Below are 21,465 nucleotides of genomic sequence, written 5' to 3'. Positions count from 1 at the left end.
TCGACAGAATGGATATTTGAAGTTTTATTCTTCTGAAATCTTTTCTAAATTTCTGGTTACTGTTTTAAGGAGTAAACTATTAAAAATGCCTCACAGGAGTTCGATTTCAACGGTGAATTCCTTAAAACATGATTTATAGCATCACAGAGAAATATTGAGGGTTTTCATGGCTCAGTATGTGGATGTATACACAAGCGAGTGGGGAATTAGCAAGGATGTCACTAAGTGCCACACACTAAATTATGTAAGAAAGCAATTGGATAGTAATGATAAGTATGGTTTTGACTGTTTGGGGCATCCATACATGTCACTGTAATGCTAGGAGAAGTCTGAGAAATGTTGAAAGGAAAATGGTCACTAATGTGAAAAGATGTTTGTGTTCTTTTTCAACAAATATTGTTAATGGTAAATAGTCATAGGAAGATTTTTTTTTTTTTTGAGAAAGTAAAGTAAACAAATACAGTTTAATAGTATTAATAAGTTACCTTCTTGTCAGGTTATAATTATCTCAAGTCAAGTTACGAGTGTGAGTTGAGGTGTTTGTTTAAGCAATCTCCTATCCTGAAGCGTGATTGTATGCAATGTTAATATATATAGCGAACTGCTATTCCATTAAGCGATTAAGAAGCAAGGAATGGTTATTAATTTTTAGCCTAATATAGTATCTAGTAAATGTTATTGTTAAAGAAGCTTATTAATTTTTTGTGCCATGTGGAAAAGTAAACCTGTGGGTTTCATGAGAGGACTTAATTACATCAGGTTGAAAACGTTTGCTAATCTCTATGTGGGATTATGTATTTGGGAGAGTAAGTCCAATAGGATTAAATGTAATAATTATTAAATGAGGATGAAATGTATGTTGACTAGGAATACATTTTAGTAGTAGCTGTAAGTGGTAAGCATTCAAGTTGTGCACAGGAAGAGTTTAATTTTTTTTTTTCCTATAATTGAACCGAAAATTGAGGTATGAAGGAGGAAAAAAAAAAAAAACAACAGATGAGGTTCCAAACTGTCAAACTCTTATAGACATATGCACATATTTCATATATAGACAGATTATTAAAGAATGTCAATTTAATGGATAAGATGATAATATTATATTTATTTCATGAAATAATAATCTCATGATTATTATGTAAATATGTTGGTTAGAAACAATCTAAGGATTTTTTATGCATGTCTCCATTTTTATAATGTAATTATACTTTAAAAAACAAATTTAAAATTTGCCGTACAAAATCACTATTCAGCCATGCATGGAGTATATTGTTGCCACATATGGATGGATGCATATGTCACTAGTCTCTCAATCTTACAAGGCTAAAAAAAAGTCACCAACTTCTGACTCCTTGACGAAATGTTGCAAATCTGTACCTGTTTTACAAGTATTTTAATGGAATATGCTCTATAGAACTCAAAGCACTTCGGCATAAATACTCCCGACTAACTCAACAAGCAGCAAAATCCCACCCTTACATTGTAGAAATCCCTAGATGTTGGAAAACTTCCACACTAACTTAATGTACTTGCAATAACCCTTATCCCTGAGTGGCTTCCGGGCCTTGATAAGTGGTGATCACTGTCTAAAAAAAAAAAAAAAAAAAAAAAAAAAAACTTTCTACTTAAATAGTTTCTTCCCTGGAATTATAAGACTTTGGAATTTCCTCCCAGGCCCCTGCTTCCCTAACTGTATTGACATGCAGAAGTTGAAGTGTAATGTGAACAGACATCTTGCTGCTCAACTCTCGGCATAGTATCTGTCAGTTTTGTCCGAAATAGTAGCCCTTACGTCAAAGTGACACTGTGCCTTGTTTGGGGTAAAATAACAGTAGTAGTCAAGAAGAAAAATTATTGATCAATATCATTTACAAGCAGGGATAACCGACATTGCTTGGGGTCCTGGAAAATAGTAATTTAATTTTTTTTTTTTTTTTTTTTTTTTTTACATGGTAGTCACCACTTATCAAGGCCCGGAAGCCACCCGGGGATAAGGGTTATTGCGTGTACAGTAATCAATGGGATCGTATCATAGTAATCATTAGTATTGGAGATTTGATAAAGTGTCTAACTTAAGGGGGCGATTCATCAGGAATTTGTTTATGTTGGACTTGAAGACATCTAAGTTGTAGTCAGGTGGGAAACAGGTAAACGGAACAGAGTTCCACAGGTGTGCACTTCTAAGAAAGAAGCTTTGTTCATGGAATCTACATTCTGATTTTGGCACAGATAAAGAGTGGGGAAAATTTTTGACAGTGGTTTCAGCTAGACGGGTGTTTATCATAAAAGATTGGCAAGGGGGGGGGCAGAGATTGGAGCTCAGACAAGCACTTGCCATGGAAGTAATGATAAAACAAAGACAGGCTTGCAACGTTTCTTCTGTGAGAGAGAGGTTGCAAGGAAGAGAAAAGAGCATCTCCCACTAAGCCACAAAGTCTATTTTGTACTGTCAAGGCAGGATAGGCTGTTTTTAGCAGCTCCTGCCCATATATGGCAGCAGTAAAATTTAAAATATATAAGGATTAGAATACTAATTTTGATTAAAGAAAATCAGAAAAGAGCCCATTTCATTATAAGTAATTCAGGTGATTAACATAGAATTTGTCAAAATGTTTTTATTGTTTTAAATCAAGTAAAATAGATTTCTCTACATTTTTTTAAATTTTTTTTATTACATTTTCACCCCCAACAAGGCACATTGCCATTTTGATATTACTATTAGGGACACAGGCTACAGAGGTACTAGGTGGGGAGTTGGGCAGCAAGCTTCGGCTCACGTTACACTTGAACTTCTGCATGTCAGTACAGTTGGGGAAACAGGAACCTGGCAGGAAGTTCCAAAGTCTAGTGGTTCTGGGGAAGAAACTACTGGAGCAGAAGGCTCTCTTACATCTAGGGATTTCTACTGTGAAGGGGTGGGATTTTACTGCTTGTTGGGTTTGTCGGGGGTATTTACGTAGAGGGGGTACAAGTGCTTGCAGCTCGTTGGAACATTCACCGTTAAAGTACTTGTAGAACAGGCAGAGGGATGCAATGTTTCGTCGATGGGACAGAGGCTGAAGCTTAGATGCCAGTTCAGAGCCTATCAGATTTGCGACTCTCTTTTGAACCTTGTCAAAGAGCGAGAGACTAGTAGCCAATACACCAGCCCAAATATGACAGCAATACTCCATACATGGGCAAATGGTTGCCTAGCACGGTAGAGAGAACCTACCTTTTTCGCAGCGGTTCTGGCAATGCTCTCAATGTAATTGTTCCAACTCATGTTTCCTGTGAACGTTAGGCCGAGGAGGTTAAAATATGTGCTTTCAAATAAAGAGTCTTTGGTCATTGCTATTGGTGGTAGAGAAGGTTTCTTGTAGTTATTGAAGGAAACAAGTTTAGTCTTGGCAGCATTGTCTGTGATTATCCATTTTTGTCCCCATTCCACTACAGATTGGAGGTCATCCTCTAGTGTTTCTGCCATTTCTTTAGATGTGTTCATTTGTTTTCCTATCGTGTCTGTTATAGAGTGTGGTGTCATCAGCATATATACCCATCTCACAGACAATTTTATCAGGGAGGTCATTTATGAATATTAGGAATAATAGAGGTCCAAGGATAGTCCCCTGAGGCACGCCCACATTTTTTTTTTTTCTTTTTTTTACATGGTGGTCACCACTTCTCAAGGCCCAGAAGCCACTCGGGGATTAAGGATTATTGTGTGTACAGTAATCAATGGGATAGTATTGTAGTAATAGTTAGTATTGGAGATTAACGGCCTTTGATGTGTTGCCATAGATAGTCGTGTCATCAGCATAGATGTCAACGAATGATTTTAGTATGTGTTTTTGGAGATCATTGATGTAGATCAAGAAGAGAGTTGGGCCCAGGATTGACCCTTGAGGGACTCCAGCATTAATACTGTGGGCCTCTGATTTCTGCTCATCAACCACTACTCTTATGAGCCTATCAGAGAGAAATGATTGAATGATTGAGAAAACATTTCTAGTTATACCGTAGCTGGAAATCTTTTGAAGTAGGCCTTTATGCCATACCTTATCGAAGGCCTTTGATATGTCAAGAGCAATTGCCCTAGAAATGAAACCTTTATCAAGAGATTCGCTAATTCTATGAGATATAACCATTAGCACGTCTGCTGTAGATCTAGCAGAATGGAAACCATATTGCATGTCACTAAGAAGGTTATTTCTACTGAGGTGGTGGACTACTTCTCTATTTAATATGGATTCCAGCAACTTACTCATGACACACAGGAGACTTATTGGTCTGTATTGAGAGGGAGGGGACTTATCACCTGAATTCTTAAATACAGGGCATACTGATGAGGTTTTCCAGGGTGTTGGAAAGCACTTCTCCTTATGGCAACAATTAAACAGTTTGGTAAGTATGGGGGCAAGTTCTGGTCGTAGCTTTTTTAACACTATAATTGGAATACCGTCAGGGCCAGTTGCTTTACTGGAATGAAGGTTCTTGATTAGCTTGGCGACCTCACGCACAGATATTTGTATGTTATCTAATGTGTTGTGTGTTGTAGGAGGAAATACGGGGAGTTGATGGCTTCGTCGCATAGGGTAGAATTTGCTGCAAAGTTCTTGGCAAATAGTTTGGTCTTGTCGGATGCTGACGAGATGACCTCTGGATCCATTGATAATGCTTGGGATAGAATGTACGCTTCTGTTCAGGATCCTATTTGCTATTTGCCAGAACTGGTGGGAACAAAGCCACTGCTCAGCTACTTTGGATTTAACGTATAGAGCATATAGCTCTCTTGTATTTTTTATTACTCTTTTACAGTGGTTACTGGCAGTCCTGAAAGCAGCTTTAGTCTCAGTACATCTATTACGTTGGTAGTTATGGAAAAAGTGATTTCTGTGCCCGATGACAGCAGCACATTTGGGGGAGAACCATGGCTGGCTGTTAGATTTTTGTTGGAATTTTTTGGATGGTATAAATTGGTCTATGCCTACAAGTAACCATTCGGTCAGGTCTGATACTATAGAGGACACATCCTTTTTAAACATGGAATGGAGAGGTAGATCAGATATGAACGTACAGAAGCTATCCCAGTCAGCCATAGAGTATCAGTATACAGTACGGTGGAGAGGTACGTCTGAAGACTTATTATGTTTCATTTTTATCTTAACTGATACAACGGAGTGGTCGGAGGATCCCAGAGGAGATAGAACGGCACATGAGCATAGCTCAGGGGAAGTGGAGAGAAAAAGGTCTAGAAGGCTTGCATACTGACCGGTAGTATCGGGCACATGGTTGGGCTCGCGAACAATCTGAGTGAGGTCATAGGCAATGGCAAAATCATGACAGAACCTCTCCTCATCATCAGTCTTATTTGAGTGGGTAAGCCATTCCACATTATGGACATTGAAGTCACCGCAAATGTGAAGGTTAGCCACGGGATGAGCAGACAGGATGTGGTCAATTTTCTCCGATATACTCTTAAAGATAGTAACTCCGCTGTTGTGGGGGCGATAGAGGGCAAATATAAATGCAGTGGTGTAAGCAAGTGCAACCCGGAAGCACATATAAGGTAAATTAGGGTATTCTCTGGAGATATCCCTGCCACATGAGAAGCCATCTTTAATGTAGGCACATATTCCATGCCCATGGCGGTCTTGGGGGTCAGATTTAGATGTTAAGTTAGAATATCCTTTAATTATGAACTCATGTAGGGAGGTGGTCGGCCCTATTCCAGTTTCACTTAGAAAGAATATGTCCGGTTTCGTCTCCTGTAATTGGGTTTCAACCTCTGGAAGGTTGGAACGTAGACACCTGACGTTGGAGAAGGAGACATGGTAGTAGGGGTCTATGTTGGAGGATGGGGTTCTAGGTTTATTCGTGTTTTTTGGGGGGGATATTTCATGTTGACGATTTTGAGATTTGTGGAACAGGTTAGCATACTTAGTTAGAGCAGTACAGAGAGGGAAAGTAAGAGAGAAAAGACGGGAAATTTTTTTTTTTTTTTTGTAGCACATGATAAGGTAAAGCCGTAACAATTACCCACTAGTATGGTATCGATAGGCCCCACCAGAGACTACTGCATGGTCTAGAATCCATTCACCAAATGGCAATACAGCAGCCCCAGCACTTTGCACCTGCTGATAGGACAGCCTCCTTAGTGGTTAATCCAAGGTTCGGGTCCCTGACTATCAGGCGGTTAACGTCAGCCCAGATGAAAACATTTACCTCCAGCACCCTTACTAGTGACATGGCCGCAAGAATAGACACAGAGACAGAAAATTTCTGGCATCTCAGACTACTGTTCACAAAGTACTACCGACCTGGGAAGCAGCTTTTTCTTCACCCTTTGTCAGAAACATCACTCATTGGAAATGAGGACTGAGGGACATATCATATTGTTTAGATGTACGGCCATCGAGGACACCCTGGATTTTTCTCTTATCTAGGAAGGATTTAATTATGTTAAGTATTCTTCCAGTGATACCGTATGATCTGATTTTCCTGAGAAGACCTTTGTGCCATACCCTGTCAAAAGCCTTAGATATATCTAGAGCTACCGCTCTACCCTCCCCTGCTTTGTAAAGTGAATGGTATATACGCTCGGAGATTACAGCTAGAATGTCTGCTGTGGAACGGGCTTGCCTAAATCCATATTGTTGGTCGGTAAGAAGTTTATCATCTGTAAGGTGATGGACTAGAGCTTGGTTAATTATGGACTCAAATATTTTGGCAAAAAGTGGGAAGAGGCTAATGGGGCGGTAATTTGCTGGGTCAGTTCTTTCACTAGAATTCTTGAAAACTGGTACCACAGAAGCAGTTTTCCAGCAGGCAGGAAAGCAAGATTTATTAAGGCATTTGTTGTAAAGTTTGGAGAGGATTGGAGCTACTTTGGCGGAGCACTTTTTTAATAGCACAGCTGGGAGGAGATCAGGTCCACATGCTTTTGCAGTGCCAAGATTTTTTATAATAGCATGCACCTGAGAAGGGGTGATTTTCAGATTGTCAAGTGTGGCATCTGTCCGCAAAGGAAAGTCTGGGAGAGGATGGTTAGCAGGGTCTAGTGTGGAGTTGAAGGCAAACCGACTGGCAAGCATGTTAGCCTTCTCGGTTGCTGAGCAAACAACTTCATGATTGTTGGATAGTGTGGGAATTGTTGATTGCCCATTATTTACTACACTGTTGTAGATTTTCCAGAAGTAACGGGTTCCTAATTTCTGAACTTCAATGCGTTTTTGGGTGGTTTCAGTAAATTCTCTCTTAGCTGTCGCTATTTCTTTCTTACAGTTACTTCTGGCTTCTATATACTTCTGTCTGTTTGAACTGGATTTACGTTGTGGTACGCTTGCTGCTGCCTTTACGTGATGGCAGCTGCACATGTGGAAGTAAATCATTGGGGAGAGTGGGGCTTGCTATGGATGGGCTTATACCCTCTCTCTAGTTTTAAGTAGGAATAATCGGTGTTTGTTTTTTTTATTCTATGAAAATTTAGCACACAGTGAATTTGATGGTGGTGAGAGTAGATAAATATTAGTAAATAAAACTGGATGTCACCTTCTCTTTGGAAGATTTATTTGGAAGATTCTGATAAGCTGGACAAAGAAAGAAGATAAAATAAAGGCAAAAATTCTGGAAACATGCACGAAGGCTTAGCCTAATTGGATGGCAAGATAGATTAGCATAAGTAGGTTTGGGTTATTAATGCAAACAGGCAAAAAGTCAATGTTATATAAATTAAGTGATGTCAGGTAAAATGGAGAAAATAAATCTGTTTCAATTAAACTGCAAAGAAGAATATAGATTGCTTATTTTTTTAATACTCTCTCAAGTGGACAAAGCTATCGTGATAGATACCAATATTACCTTAACCGTTTTGATTTGACTGTGTTAGTCTCAAGTTGGCATCAAAGTTTTGTAATCTGAATGGTATAAGGTTTGACCGACTCGTCAGATTTCTAAACTTTTGACTCTGCCTGAAAAACTGATTATAACATACTGTTCTTTATCAAAAACTTGCAATTTGAGTGTCATATGTAGTGACTCACTTCTGAATTGTGGAAGAAGTCCACAATTTAAAATAAAGATTCATTCGTAAGTAAAAAAAAAAAAAAGAAGGACCAAAAATGTAGGTCATTCATTTGAACGAAAAAGTGTTTTAAATTTTACTTAAAACATAACCGGTTTGTCAAATCTAAATATAAAAATCATAGTTCTTTTTTTTAATTGAAAACAATTCTCACCCAAAGATTGACATGACTAATAACACCATCTGAGCGCTCATCATTCAAACTCCCAGGTTAACATTAATAACCAACTTGAATCAGAACAAAGACATTGAGGATATTGCCAAGTCTGCTGCAAATAAGGTAGGCTCCCTGCATCGTGCTAGAAAAATACTAATGGTTACAATTGGACAATTGGAATTGAGGTTTATTCTGTTAAAAGAAAGAAGCTTAGTCTTAGTAGCATTAAATGTTATCATCCATTTATGGCCCTATTCATTATAGACTGAAGGTAATTTTCTAAGATTTTTGCCATTGCCTTGGATATGTGTGTATTCGGGTTTTTTCCCCCCTCATGCCTATTGTAGATCATAGTGTCATCAAATATACCCATCTCAGACGCAATTTTATCAGCGAGATCATTTATGAATATCAGGAATAATAAAAATCCAAGGATCAACCACTGAGCCATACCTGCATTAATATCTTGCATGTCCATCAAGAACAACCTGAATTTTTCTCTTAAGAAGGATCCGATTATATTAAATGCTTATTCAGTAATGCTTCATGCCAGACTTTATCAAAGGCTTTGAATATATCAAGAGTTACTGCCTTAGCTTCCTTTGTCTTGTACAATGCATGCGTTCAGAGATTACTGTTAAAATATCTGTAGTAGAATGGACTTACGTAAATCCATACTGTTAATCAGAAACAAGTTTAGCATTTACATGATGGTGGATTAGTGCTTGGTTGATTAATAACTCAAATATTTTAACAAAGAAAGGGAAAGAGAAGACTGATTGGATGATAATTGGGCATGTTTTATCTTTCACCAGAATTCTTGAATACTGGTACCACAGGAGTAATTTTCCAAATTTTCCAGCTTTCAGGGAAATAAGATTTGGCAATGCATTTGTTGTAGAGTTTGAAAAGAATAGCAGCTAGCTCAGCAGAGCATTTCTTTATTGGTATAGCAAGGATGAGATCAGTCCAATATGCCTTAAAGTTTTTATGATATCATGGACATAAGAAAGGGGTAATTTTCAGATCATCAAGTGTGGCTTCAATCCATAAAGAGAAATTTAGGAGGGAGTAGTTTGTGGGGTCTAAAGAAGGCCATCTTTCTTGATTACCATGCAAGCAACCTCATCGCTGATGGATAGTGGAGAAAAGATTAATTGGCCATTATTTAACGCACTATTAACAATTTTACAGAAATCGCAAGTTTCTATTTTCTTCATTTTAGTTGTGACTATCTCACTCATACAATGATTTCTAGCATCTATAAATTTTTGCCTATTTGTACTTGACTTATGTTGAATGAATCAGTGGAATGCATACTGCCTTTGTACAATGGTAGCTACACCCTTAAAGTGAACTATAAAGGAGAGTGTGATTTACTATAGAACTTCCACGCGGGAACATATGCTTCATGCCTGCTTTGCACCATTCAGTGGTCTTATTCGCACACTGACCAACAGGAAGAGAAAACATATTACTCCATGCTACACCTTTGATGTGATTTCTGATAGCTTTTCAATCAGCCTTTTCAAAGTATCAGCTTAAGATCGAGAATCAAGGGTAATACCAATATCACAAGGTCGTTGGTGTTCTCGAGTAGGCTATAAGCATTTGCCAAACAATGCCTGAGTATTGTAGTCAGGAATAGATCAAGAGTTTTGCTGATTCCCATGATCTGAGAAGCAGGTTGGGAACATGACAGTGTAAAGGAATAAGATATAGAAAAACTGTGTGTTGGAACTGAGCCAATTACTGTGGTAGACATTAAAGTCACCAAATATATACTTGGGCACTAGCATCTAAAGAAAGTGGTGCATCTATACTGTCAGGCACATCGTTAATCAGGCTAGAGTCCTGAGTTAGAAAGAATGCTTGAGAAAATAGAGCACATGAAGATCTGATAATTTGATTCTAGATTGTGCTTAGTCAAGGGGGGGGGGATGTTATGAATATAGACTCCAAGTGTGTGCATATATCTGTCTGTGTCCTTGCGGAAGAGTGAGAGGTATCTAGTTATGTTAAAGCAATTGGAATTTACTAAAAGAAATGATTCTATAGTGTTTAGATTAGTTCTAAGCCCACAGCTATTTGTAAATGAGAGCCTCAAAGGAAGAAGTGAGAGTTTGGTTGTCTTTGAATGGATGTATGGTTTGATTGTGCTTTTTGTTTCGCATCTTCTTTTATTTAATTGTTTCAGTTTTAGGTAGAAGGAGTTGGGCTAAGTAGGTGTGCTTGCTTGATCCCAAATATGCACATATACGTGAACTATTAGCCATCTTGATCAATAAGGTTGTAGTTTTGGGAAAGCTCATCAGAGATAAGTGCAGAGTCCCTTTCTATGCATAACATCACACTACAGCCATCTCGATATTATACAATTGATGATAGAGCAGCCGCTCTTAGCACTACCTAAGAGCTAGGGTTCCTGTACAGTCGGTCAGAAACAGTAGCCAGATAAACTGTCAAACCTGTACCCTCAACTTGTCGGACAAGAGCAACCCAGACTAGTCACCTTAACATAAGTCGCAAGTAAGTGTTCCTAGCTTGCTTAGTTTGAGAGAAAGAGAAACTGGGAGTGAGGAAACAAAGAAAAATAAATTTTGCATAGAAAGAAGAAATGGAAAGATTTTAAAACACGGCTGTCAAGGCTGATTTCTTTTAATAATATTATTTGAACTCATTCCTTTTTCCTTGTACCCATTTGTGAATTATTCCACGGAATTCTGCCTTTTGGATTACTTTGAACCATCTTCCATTAACGCGATTCCTTTGGATTTTACTTGTGGAAATGGAAATTTAACCAAATTTTTTGGATTTTACCGTTATTGGATATTTTACCCTTGACCAGAATATCCATTCACATGAAATCGCCTTTTTCTTCCCACTATTCCCTCTGCTTCACTATTTTTTACCAAGTAAGATCTATGACTTACTTGTAGTTTCATTAAATACTTTTGCAAGCAAAATCCGATCCCGCATTTTGCTAATCCCTACCCTCTGATGAGAAGGAAAGTATTTCTTCGAAACTCTGCGGATTAAGGACTATCTACTTAGTTTGTGCTTCCTTTTTAAAATCAAACATGTTTTTAACTCTTTTTCAAAGTGTTTTTAACAGGTTTTATTAGCTACTTGTTCTTTATATATTCAATCACATCTGATTGAACATGACTGAGTTCTTCTTTTTTCCGATTTTGTTGGATAATTTTTCAATTTGCCAAGCGGTCTTTTTATTTTGGTTGGCATGTTGTATATTATGGTGTCCTAGTTGTTGTTGTTTGGCCATATTCTTCTCAAGCGCTTTCAATTGGTACATACAATCATCGGCAGGAGTGATTGTTGGTTTCATTTTCTTTACTGAGGCTTGGTTAGTTTTTATTGGTTATAAAGGTGGGTGCAGGATGGGTAGGGACGAATTATTAATTTTTAATTCTGATTTTATATTTTATTTATTTAGTTTATTTATTTATTGTTAGTAACAACATCCCAGCCAAAATAAAAAAAGACCACTCGTCGAATTGAAAAGTTATCCAACAAAATCGGAAAAAAGAAAAACTCAGTTGTGTTCAATCAGACGTGCTTTAATAATGAATAAAAAAAAAATACACAACTATATATATATATATATATATATATATATATATATATATATATACCAAATTTTTGACAGCACCTGTTTCTTAGTGCAAAATCGTTCATTTAATTATTATATCAATCAATGAATCTATTCTGCCCTTAACTCCTCAGAAGAAATAGCAACTATGTATTCATTAAAAGACAATAAAATGCATACAGGCAAGATTACAAAATCTGAAAATTGCGAAAAATGGCGTAATAAAACAAAAAATAAAAGATAATTGCAACTCTTTTCCCAACTTTTGGATTTTGTAATCATGTCCATATGCATTTTTTCTTTTAATAGTGATAGTTGCTATTTCTTCTGAGTTATGGGCAGAATAGGTTTAATAATTAAATGAATGATTTTGCACTATGAAACGGGTGCTGTCAAGAATTGTGAATGTCAATGTACTAAAAGTAATAAACTGTCAAATGGTCAACATCTTGAAATTTAGAATATAGACTTTTGTCATTTGTTTGTTATATGCTCTGTAATTACACTGAGCTTCATAAATTTATGGTTGGTATAAATAAAAGATGAAATATAACTGAAAAACATATTTCCAAAGAAATACATATATATATATATATATATATATATATGATTTTCAGAATGTGAGAGATTGTATATAATAAATTCCACAGTCAAACAACGCCGCAGCTCACAAGAGCCATGACAGTCAACGAACCGGAAGTCCAAGACTCGAGTTTCGCCCTCATTTGGGCTCATCAGTAGGACACATCCGAACTCAGGATTCGAAACCCAAGCCTCTTGCATGCGAGGCAAGCACTCTACCAACTGAGCAAACGCCCTGCACACAAGAATTTCTATTAACCAACACAGATCAAGCAAACCGCGTCGAAATCCGACTGTGAAATGAACCTACTTCGTCTCGACAAGGGAGACGGCCATCCAACCAGTCAATAACCCTTGCCGATGTCTCACAAGTAGGATTTTAACTCAAAGGGATGACGCCGTCCAGCAATGCTAACCCAACGAGCAACTTATAATAGGATTTTCAGAATGTGAGAGATTGTATATAATAAATTCCACAGCCAAACAACGCCGCAGCTCACAAGAGCCATGACAGTCAACGAACCGGAAGTCCAAGACTCGTGTTTCGCCCTCATTTGGGCTCATCAGTTAGACACATCCGAACTCAGGATTCGAAACCCGAGCCTCTTGCATGCGAGGCAAGCACTCTACCAACTGAGCAAACGCCCCGCACACAAGAATTTCTGATGAGCCCAAATTAGGGCGAAACTCAAGTCTTGAACTTCCGGTTTGTTGACTGTCATGGCTCTTGTGAGCTGCGGCGTTGTTTGGCTGTGGAAGCCTGAGTGCCCGGCATTGCCCAGGTGTTTGGAGGTGTGTGTTGAGCAAAACAGGAAAAAAAAAAAGTGGTAGTAGGCAGGCAGGCTTGAACCCATACTGCAAAGGAGGAAAAGAACGTAAAAAAAAAAACATGATGTCTTTTCCGTTCCATCCATCACAGAAGCAGAAGTGGCGAAGATTTAAATTAAGACTAGTCAATCTAAAAGAGGGAATGACTTTTGAAAATATCGGCGAAAAAAGCGACCCCTCCCTGTAAAAAAGTGCTCAGTTGAGGGTGAAGGAATGAAAGTTTTTAGCTAATTTTTTTTATATTTGTCGTCTGAAGGGTCGAGCTTCAAAACGATACTGATCTCGTGAAAATCCGTTGCTTCTGTCAAAAGTTTTAGGCAGATATACAAACATACATACATTTAAACAGACAGGTAAGATTTATATTATAGATGAATAATTTGCTCTCCCATTCTAGAAATCCACAAGTTATTTCTATTTAAAAAAAAGAATTGCCGTGAACTGTATCATAGCTTCGTAATATATATTATTATGAAGGTTGCGCCTGTATATTAACTGTCCTGGGAATTTCTTGTTTTAAAAGTCATTACACGTCATATGAAGTAGACGGTGTTAGTTAATTTAGCGACCCCGCCCAATTATGTTCCACGCTCTCCTCTTTTTTTCATTTCATATTCATACAATTTTTTTTTTTAAATATTGTTTTTAAATATAATAAATAAGAATATTCATAAACCGATTTTTTACTAGTCATTACTTCTGTGAAAACGTGCATGTAAAAAACATATTTAAAAAAAATGTAAATAAACAATTATTTGGAAAAATATTACATGTGAAATATTTATATTTTTGGAACTATCTAACCATTCATCTTTTCCATATTTTATTTTATTAATTACATGTAAAAATTTTATGTAACAATGTGTTTGTGAATAAACATTTTGGTACTTTTTAAGATAGAGTCGACAGATCAATTTTTTAAATATTGTTTTAAGCAAAAACAATATTACGTACTTAATTGTCTTGTCGAAAATAGTAATATATCCAAAAATTACAAAAATTCATCGAGTAGAAAGTTATTTATAGTGGTAGAAATTTGACAATTACATCATACCTCCCATTGTCTTTGTTTGAGACCAATCAAATTTGGTCAGTTGTATTTGCTGCGGGGTAATTCGCCTTGGCATTTTTTTTTTTTTTTGCATGCGTTCTTTTCCAGTCCACACTTAAGCAGCCGTGAGAGAATAATATATGGAACTCACCCACCACATGTGGTATTTTTGGTGCTAAAACCTTCGTCTCCTTGAGACTTCAATTTTAAGCCTAAATGATTAGGCTCAGTCATATTGTGTTCTCTCAGAAATTTTAAGCTGAATTGTCGACCTGTCATTAAGGACATTTCCTTCAGGATGAACATTAAATATGAACTCCTGTAAGATCAAATCGAGATGAGAATTAAATCCTTTTATCAAAAGGAATCATACCAACCCTCTTCAAACGGCTGTATTTACAGATCTTCGAAGACAGATGAACCTGCATCCAGTTCCTGTTGAAAATAAAGACTATCACCTTTCGAGGTTGTTAACAGCTCTTTTTCAGAGGCAAAACGGGCATTCCTTTTTTGCAACTGAGGAACTAATAAAATTTGTATTTAATTTCAAGGAAGACCATTGTTGTATTTTGTTTTATTTTGCCACTGTCTTGAGGTTAAAACGTGTGAGAATAATTTCTCTAACAATAATTAAAAGTAATTTTAACAGAAAATTGGGTAAAATTACATTTTTCTTGGCTGCTGACATTTTTTTTCCAATGTATTAATGAATTTCAGTGGTCGTCGCCATTCTTAAGTGAACAATGAAGAGTTGACATACAGGGGACATAACTCGAAACGCAAAATTTAAATTACACCAATATTTGTAGCAATAGATTTTTTTTTTTTTTTTTTTTACTAAAACACAACAGCAGTTGTTCTTCTCGATGAATTCTCATAATTTGGGGATATGTTACTGTTTTCGACATGACAATTAAGTACGTAATATTGTTTCTGTTTAAAATGACATATTTAAAAACCGATCTGGCGACTATCTCAACAAGTACCCATATTTTTAAATATATATTTGAAGAAAAACAAACAGTTTACGAATATTCTTATATTTAAAAACAATTATATATATATATATATATATATATATATATATATATATATGAGCAAATAGTTAATAAAACATGTTAAAAACACTTTGAAAAAGAGTTAAAAAAAAAACATATTTAATCTGAAAAGGAAACACTTAATAAGTGGATAGTCCTTAATCTGCGAAGAAGAAATACTTTCCTTCTCATCAGAGGGTAGGAATTAGCAAAATGCGGGATCGGATTTTGCATACAAAAGTATTTGATGAAACTACAAGTAAGTTAAAGATCTTACTTGATAACAAAAAGTGAAGCAGAGGGAATATGGTGAAGAAAAAGGTGATTACACGTGAATGGATAGTCTGGTGAAAGGTAAATTATCCAATGACAGTAAAATCCAAAAATATAAATCCAAGAAAGTTAATGAATTTCCATTCGCACAAGTAAAATCCAAGGAAATCACGCAATTGGAAGATGGTCCAATTTAATATAAAAGGCCGAAATCCATGGAATAATTCACAAATATGTACAAGGAAAAGGGGGGGAAATTCCAATAATATTAATAAAAGAAGAATAAGGTATGCATTTAACACGGCTGCCGAGACAAAATGTAATTAAGAAAAATCAATGAAGAAGAGAGAAAATAAGCAGTGAAGAAGAAGAGAAAAAAAATTAAAAGGTGATAGAATTAAATATAAAATAGAAAAGCAAATGTCAAAATGACCCAGACAAAATGACGTTAAAAGGTGCGAAAAATATAGGGCAAAAAAAATTTATTTTATGTGTGTGTGTGTGTGTGTGTGTGTGTGTGTGTGTGTGTGTGTGTGTGTGTGTGTGTGTGAAAATGAAATGATACAAACAAGAAAGCGTGGAATATAGATGAGTGGGGTCGAAAAAAAAAAAAAAAAAAACTAACACCGTCTACTTCCTATGACGTGTAATGACTTTCAAAACAGGAAAAGGCTAAGGAAAGTTAATACAGGGGTTCACCAGAATTGCTTATATGTTCTTAAAAATGTGGATTATTATCGCCTCCGGGCTGTCCGAAAATGAACGACTATTAAGTTTATTTGTAAGACTAATCTTCCACTCTAAGTTTTTCAGGCTCTTTACATGAAATTTAGATAATAATGACACTAATGCAAATGGCACAAAATTTAAAGAGGAAAAAATAGTACATGAGAAAAATATAAATGAAAATCTCACGATGGCTTTATCAAAACTATAGGATAGACGACATAAACAGAAAACATTAAAAAGTTTTTCAAATTAAAATTAAAATTATATCTACATTTAAAAGTAAGGCAATTTGTAAACGAGATCCCTTCCTTCAGTTAATCCTGCCCCCACGAGAAAAATAAGATTTCACCTTGAAAAACGTGTGAAAATATTTTAGAATTTAGAGTGGGAGATCAGTTTCGCAATGTAAGTTTAACTCAAAACGATCGCCAACCCATTTACCAGGACATTGTCCAACTGGATAGCGTTTTGTTGTTAGGAGAGATAAAATGTATATGGGGGGGGGTGCAAAAAAAAATCCCTTAATCCTACCACTTACCCTAAATCCGAGTTGCCGGGACAAGATCACAGTGTAGTATTTGTTCTGATGCTACATTTCACCTTTTCTGTCCTCGTTCAGTGGAGGAGAAATCCTTCATGACTGAGACAATTTTTATTTTTGTTCCTATCCAGAGTGCCCCTTTTTTTTGGGGGGGGGGGGGGATTTCCCCACATTAAAAACCGACTTTGTGTCTAACACTGCCATCGTGATGAGGCAAATAAATAGGAACTGCTCTAAAACGCTATCCAGTTGAAGAATGGCCTGAAAATGCGAGATCGTTTTACAATTAAAGTCATCTGTGAAATTGATCCCTCGTTCTAATTCCTACATTGTTTATTTATTTATTCCGCCAAGTTTTCTAGAGTGTTCGTGCAATACGCGCCTAAAAAAAAGTCGAATCTTGTTAGGGTTGGAGATATAATACACACAAAAAAGTCTACTTCCCTGAAAAAAAAAAAAAGAATTTTAAAAAATACAGTTTAAGATTTAACTAAAACGGCAACATGTCATTCAAAGGCTATCTGATCGAAAAGTTGGCGATCGTCTTCCAGAAAGGACAAATATGTCTAACTAACCAATTCTAGATGAGTGCTGTTTAATAATTGAATCACTGACAACAAAACCACCAACAGCTGAACTAATTCATCTTCTACAAAGGACACATATTTATTATACTTGTCCATTTCTATGCCTGGGTTTGTGCCATTTTATCTGTGCCATTATGACGCCCACCGTTCACATGTAATCGCCTTAAAAAGTAGGATTTCGTGAACGGGGAAGGGAGGATAGCAAATATTCTAAGGATAGACTTTTACCAAAAGATTATTTTTTTAATGGAGATAGAATTTTAAATTATCTGATACCCGCCATGAATAGTTGTGTATAAACTCGAAATGAGTAAAAATTGTAAACATTACGACATTTGGAATTTTCGATATGCTAGTGTCCTTCTGCATCGAACACCGTCTATTTATTGTAATAAATATTTTAATTTACAACCTGATTTTTATCTTTTGACTTTTCGTCGACTTTGTCATTTTGGTCTCGGTATTATTTTTCATTACTTTAACATCTAACTTTTAAAAAAATTCTTCGAAGTTGAAACTTAAAAAGAAAAAAAAAACTTACCATTTTTTTAAAAGTTAATTTAAGCGTATGATGACAATATCCTTCCTTTTTGTTTTGGATTTTATTTTTTGGAATGTAAAACAATTCACATTTCGTTTCGAACAGGAATTCAAAAGATAACTGGATGACTTAACACTTCGAAACGGCCCAGTTAGAAAAGGAATGAAAAGTGGTTTTGTAACAAGAATCCTTCCACATGATGCTCTAACTAAAAAGAAAGAAAAAAATCGATGAACTACGAAGGCCCGTTGGTATAATAAAAATTTCATTTTTCTGAAAGCAGATTTCGAATGATACGTTAATGTTTTTATTTATTTATTTGTTTATATTTATCGGTAAATCTTTACTTGTTTTCATTTTTTTCCTTGGCGATCAAATAATTTCAAACATTGTGGTTATATACTTAATTGGGGAACACCAAAAGACTTAAAACGGACTTAAAAAATTTTTTTTTAAATAAATTTAATATATTAAAGTTTCACATTTAATTCTTTCGGTAAATATTACCGTATGCTACAACAGAACACCGAGCACTCTAATTTGGTTTTCTAAGAGTATTCGAGGTTGTTGAGAACGAATCTGATAATCAAACTCGTTGCAAATTTACCTTTTGCATGGTATGAACCCCTGGACCCTGGGACTACTTTGCGCCATTTCATGGCATTCGTTTACGCTAAGCGCGATCGGTTTCTTACTGAAATGTACGTTCGTGCGCGCACGCCTGTAGTCACTTGACGTTTCACAAGGCGCATGAATACATGGCGGACATTTTAAATGACAAGAAATATTTTTCATAAAATAAAAAGTTTTCACCTCAACGAATACTTTTTATAAAATAAAATAAAAAAGTTTTCACTTCATTTAATAGTAAAAATAATGCTGTCAGTAAATTTTCACGAGTGGTTTACAAAAACATTTTTATGTTTTTCGTTCTTTAGGGTCTGCCAAACGATTGTGAAAAATGGACCGCATGTTTCCGTGACATCAGACTTGTGTTAACTATACGAACTATGGAAAAGCAGAAGTGACTTCATGATTTTTTAAAACCTTTGTTTATCTTCTTCAAACTGCAATTAATAATTAATCTTTGTTATAATTTTGTTAGGTTTTAAGATTTACACAGTTTAAAGATTAATAATATTATAAACATTTGTATATTAAATATAAAATATGGTTTTACTGAATGTTCATTTGGTTACCTACGGGGTTCCATATTTTGTTCGGTAAAAAGAGACAAACAAAATATGAGGGAGGGCTACAAAATGCTTAATATTTGTGCAATAATATTTTCAAATTGGTTTTAATCTGGCGATAAAATAGCTGACAAGAGTCATGTTTATATTAAAACTTAATATTTAAAAAAAAATTAAACACAATTAATTAAAAATCTATGTTGTAACGGAACATTTTGAAATAATGGAATTTTAATCGTTTTAATCTTTTAAAAACTAATTAATGTTTACGAAGTTTCTTTTTCTTGGCAATTCAACTAATTATAGTATATATTAATTTGAAAAAACGCTATTAAAAAAACAAAAAACATAATAATATTAAGTTTATATCAATTTTTTAATTGCAACTTCCAGGTAAATTTTTGTTCAATATGTGTATTTAAATTTTTAAAAATATATATACATTTTACTTATTTGAATTCTTATGTTTGATAATAAATAGAAATTTCGATAGATTTAAATATATTTTGTTTGAATTTTGAAAAAATAAATAGGGGGGGGAGACATGCACTAAAAAAATATTTCCCTTTGTATATTTTACGAAAACTGCATTTTATATGTAATTTTATTCTAAAATGGATAAGTATAAAAAATTTCACAAAAATCTGACCATTAGTTGATTTTTGCTAGATTTATTAAATACGGGTATGTTTTCACGTTCGGAATGTCTACTACATGGGAATGTTATTTTAAAGCACCAATTATGTAAACACGATTTTTGTCTCACAATTTCATTATTTTTGTTCGATGAAAAAAAATTTGAAAAATTATTACTGGTTTATTCTGCCCTTTTCTTTTAAATAGTACAAAAGTTATACTGAAAGTTACATCATGTTACATATATATTCTGTGGTGAATTTTGTGGTGAATTTCGTTCTTTTTGGGGGGGATATTTAATTATAGAACTTGTGTAATTTAACAGGTGCTTCTGCAGTTTAATTAGCCATTTTTCCATAAGTAGCGCACTGTCATTTACCGAGTAGAATACCGATAGTGCCATCCTAGCAGCAGCCCAAGCCAGTGCATTAGCAGCAGCCAGCTATCGTCAACCTCACCTAAAACATCAGCAGCAGCCTTAGCCACAGCATCAGTAGGTGTGTCAGAATTTGGGGGGAATTTTTGACACCCCTAACACAAAACTGCGAATAAAATATAAAAAACTCGTAATTTCTCTTTTTAAAGTGGGTTGTTTATTTTCTTTATGACATATACTTCTAAAATAAACTATTAAAGTTGTTTAAAAAATAATAGAAATATTATTTTTTATTTTTTAAAATACAGTGTTTACAAAGTACCTCATGCAGCCATGTTTTTTACGTAATGAAATCAATTGAATTTTACAAGTTAAATTTTTTCAATTTTTAAACTTTAAAAATCTATCAAAATTATTCTAATGGTTCAATTTTTACGATATTTTCAGGTTCAATGTGAAATTTTATGCTCTTTCCAATAAACTGAATATAATATTCTAGACAAGCTTTTTTTTTATTTACACCCCCTCCCCCATTTTTAAATGTCTATTCAAATGAAAATAATTTCTCACCTCAAATTTATATATCACAAATTGAAGGTAAAAGATCAATAAATAAAATAAGCTAATTTAAAACAAAAAAAAGAACAGTTATTTGCAAATTTATCTGTAAAGTCCAAAGTTTAAAACCTTTTTTTTAAACCATGTTGATTTGTTTTTGTTTTGCCTTTTTAAGTGAAACCTTATAATCTTGTTATATTTTCCAGAAAATTTCATAGAATTACAACAATTTTTCTATTTCATTCAATGTTTTTTTTTTTAGATATTTAAAAAAAAATTTACTCCATAAAGAAGAAATAAAATACATTAAATCAAAAACTCATGTATTTCTTTGAGAGAAGAAAAAAAATCAAAATTTCGTTGAGTGTTTTTTTTTTAAGGCAAAAACTGATAAGTAAAATGTGATTATTTTTTACCTATGGTGACACATATTTCTTCACTCACGTGTATATGTTGTGTTTTTACATTTTATAGCCCTTTTATCCCTCCGTATTTCAAAACAGGAAGAAACACAAGAAAATGCCAGCTTGCTAACACTGGCTAATGTTTACGTAATGGCGGTCTTTTCAAATAGTTGTTTAAAAAAATTATTTTATTTAAAAAATACATGGAATATAAAATATAAATCTGGACAAATTCTCATAAATGAAGAATGGAAGCATCTATTGATTAGTATTTTATATAGGTAAGTGATTTTTTTTAATTTA

The 21,465-nt window shown here is 34.8% G+C and overlaps 1 protein-coding gene across 11 annotated transcripts in view; it reads right to left on the bottom strand.

The window, feature by feature from the left end:
* LOC145288046 (CAP-Gly domain-containing linker protein 4-like) overlaps nt 1–21,465 on the bottom strand; it is a 205,712-nt gene that overhangs the window by 144,174 nt on the left and 40,073 nt on the right. For 7 of the 11 annotated variants that reach the window (XM_080136077.1, XM_080136069.1, XM_080136074.1 and 4 more), the window contains one exon: nt 17,996–18,203. The exons of the other annotated variants lie outside the window; for them this stretch is intronic. The gene's annotated coding sequence lies outside the window, so the exon portion shown is untranslated. Of the gene's footprint in view, nt 1–17,995; nt 18,204–21,465 lie in introns of those variants that run through there. 11 annotated transcript variants of the gene reach the window in all.

Source organism: Euprymna scolopes, chromosome 11 (genome assembly GCF_053919585.1).
Source record: "Euprymna scolopes isolate OS-2025 chromosome 11, ASM5391958v1, whole genome shotgun sequence".
In the NCBI taxonomy this organism is placed as follows: Eukaryota; Metazoa; Mollusca; class Cephalopoda; order Sepiida; family Sepiolidae; genus Euprymna; species Euprymna scolopes.
The sequence above is the reverse complement of the archived record's forward strand: the minus strand, read 5'-3'. Positions and strand labels throughout refer to the sequence as shown.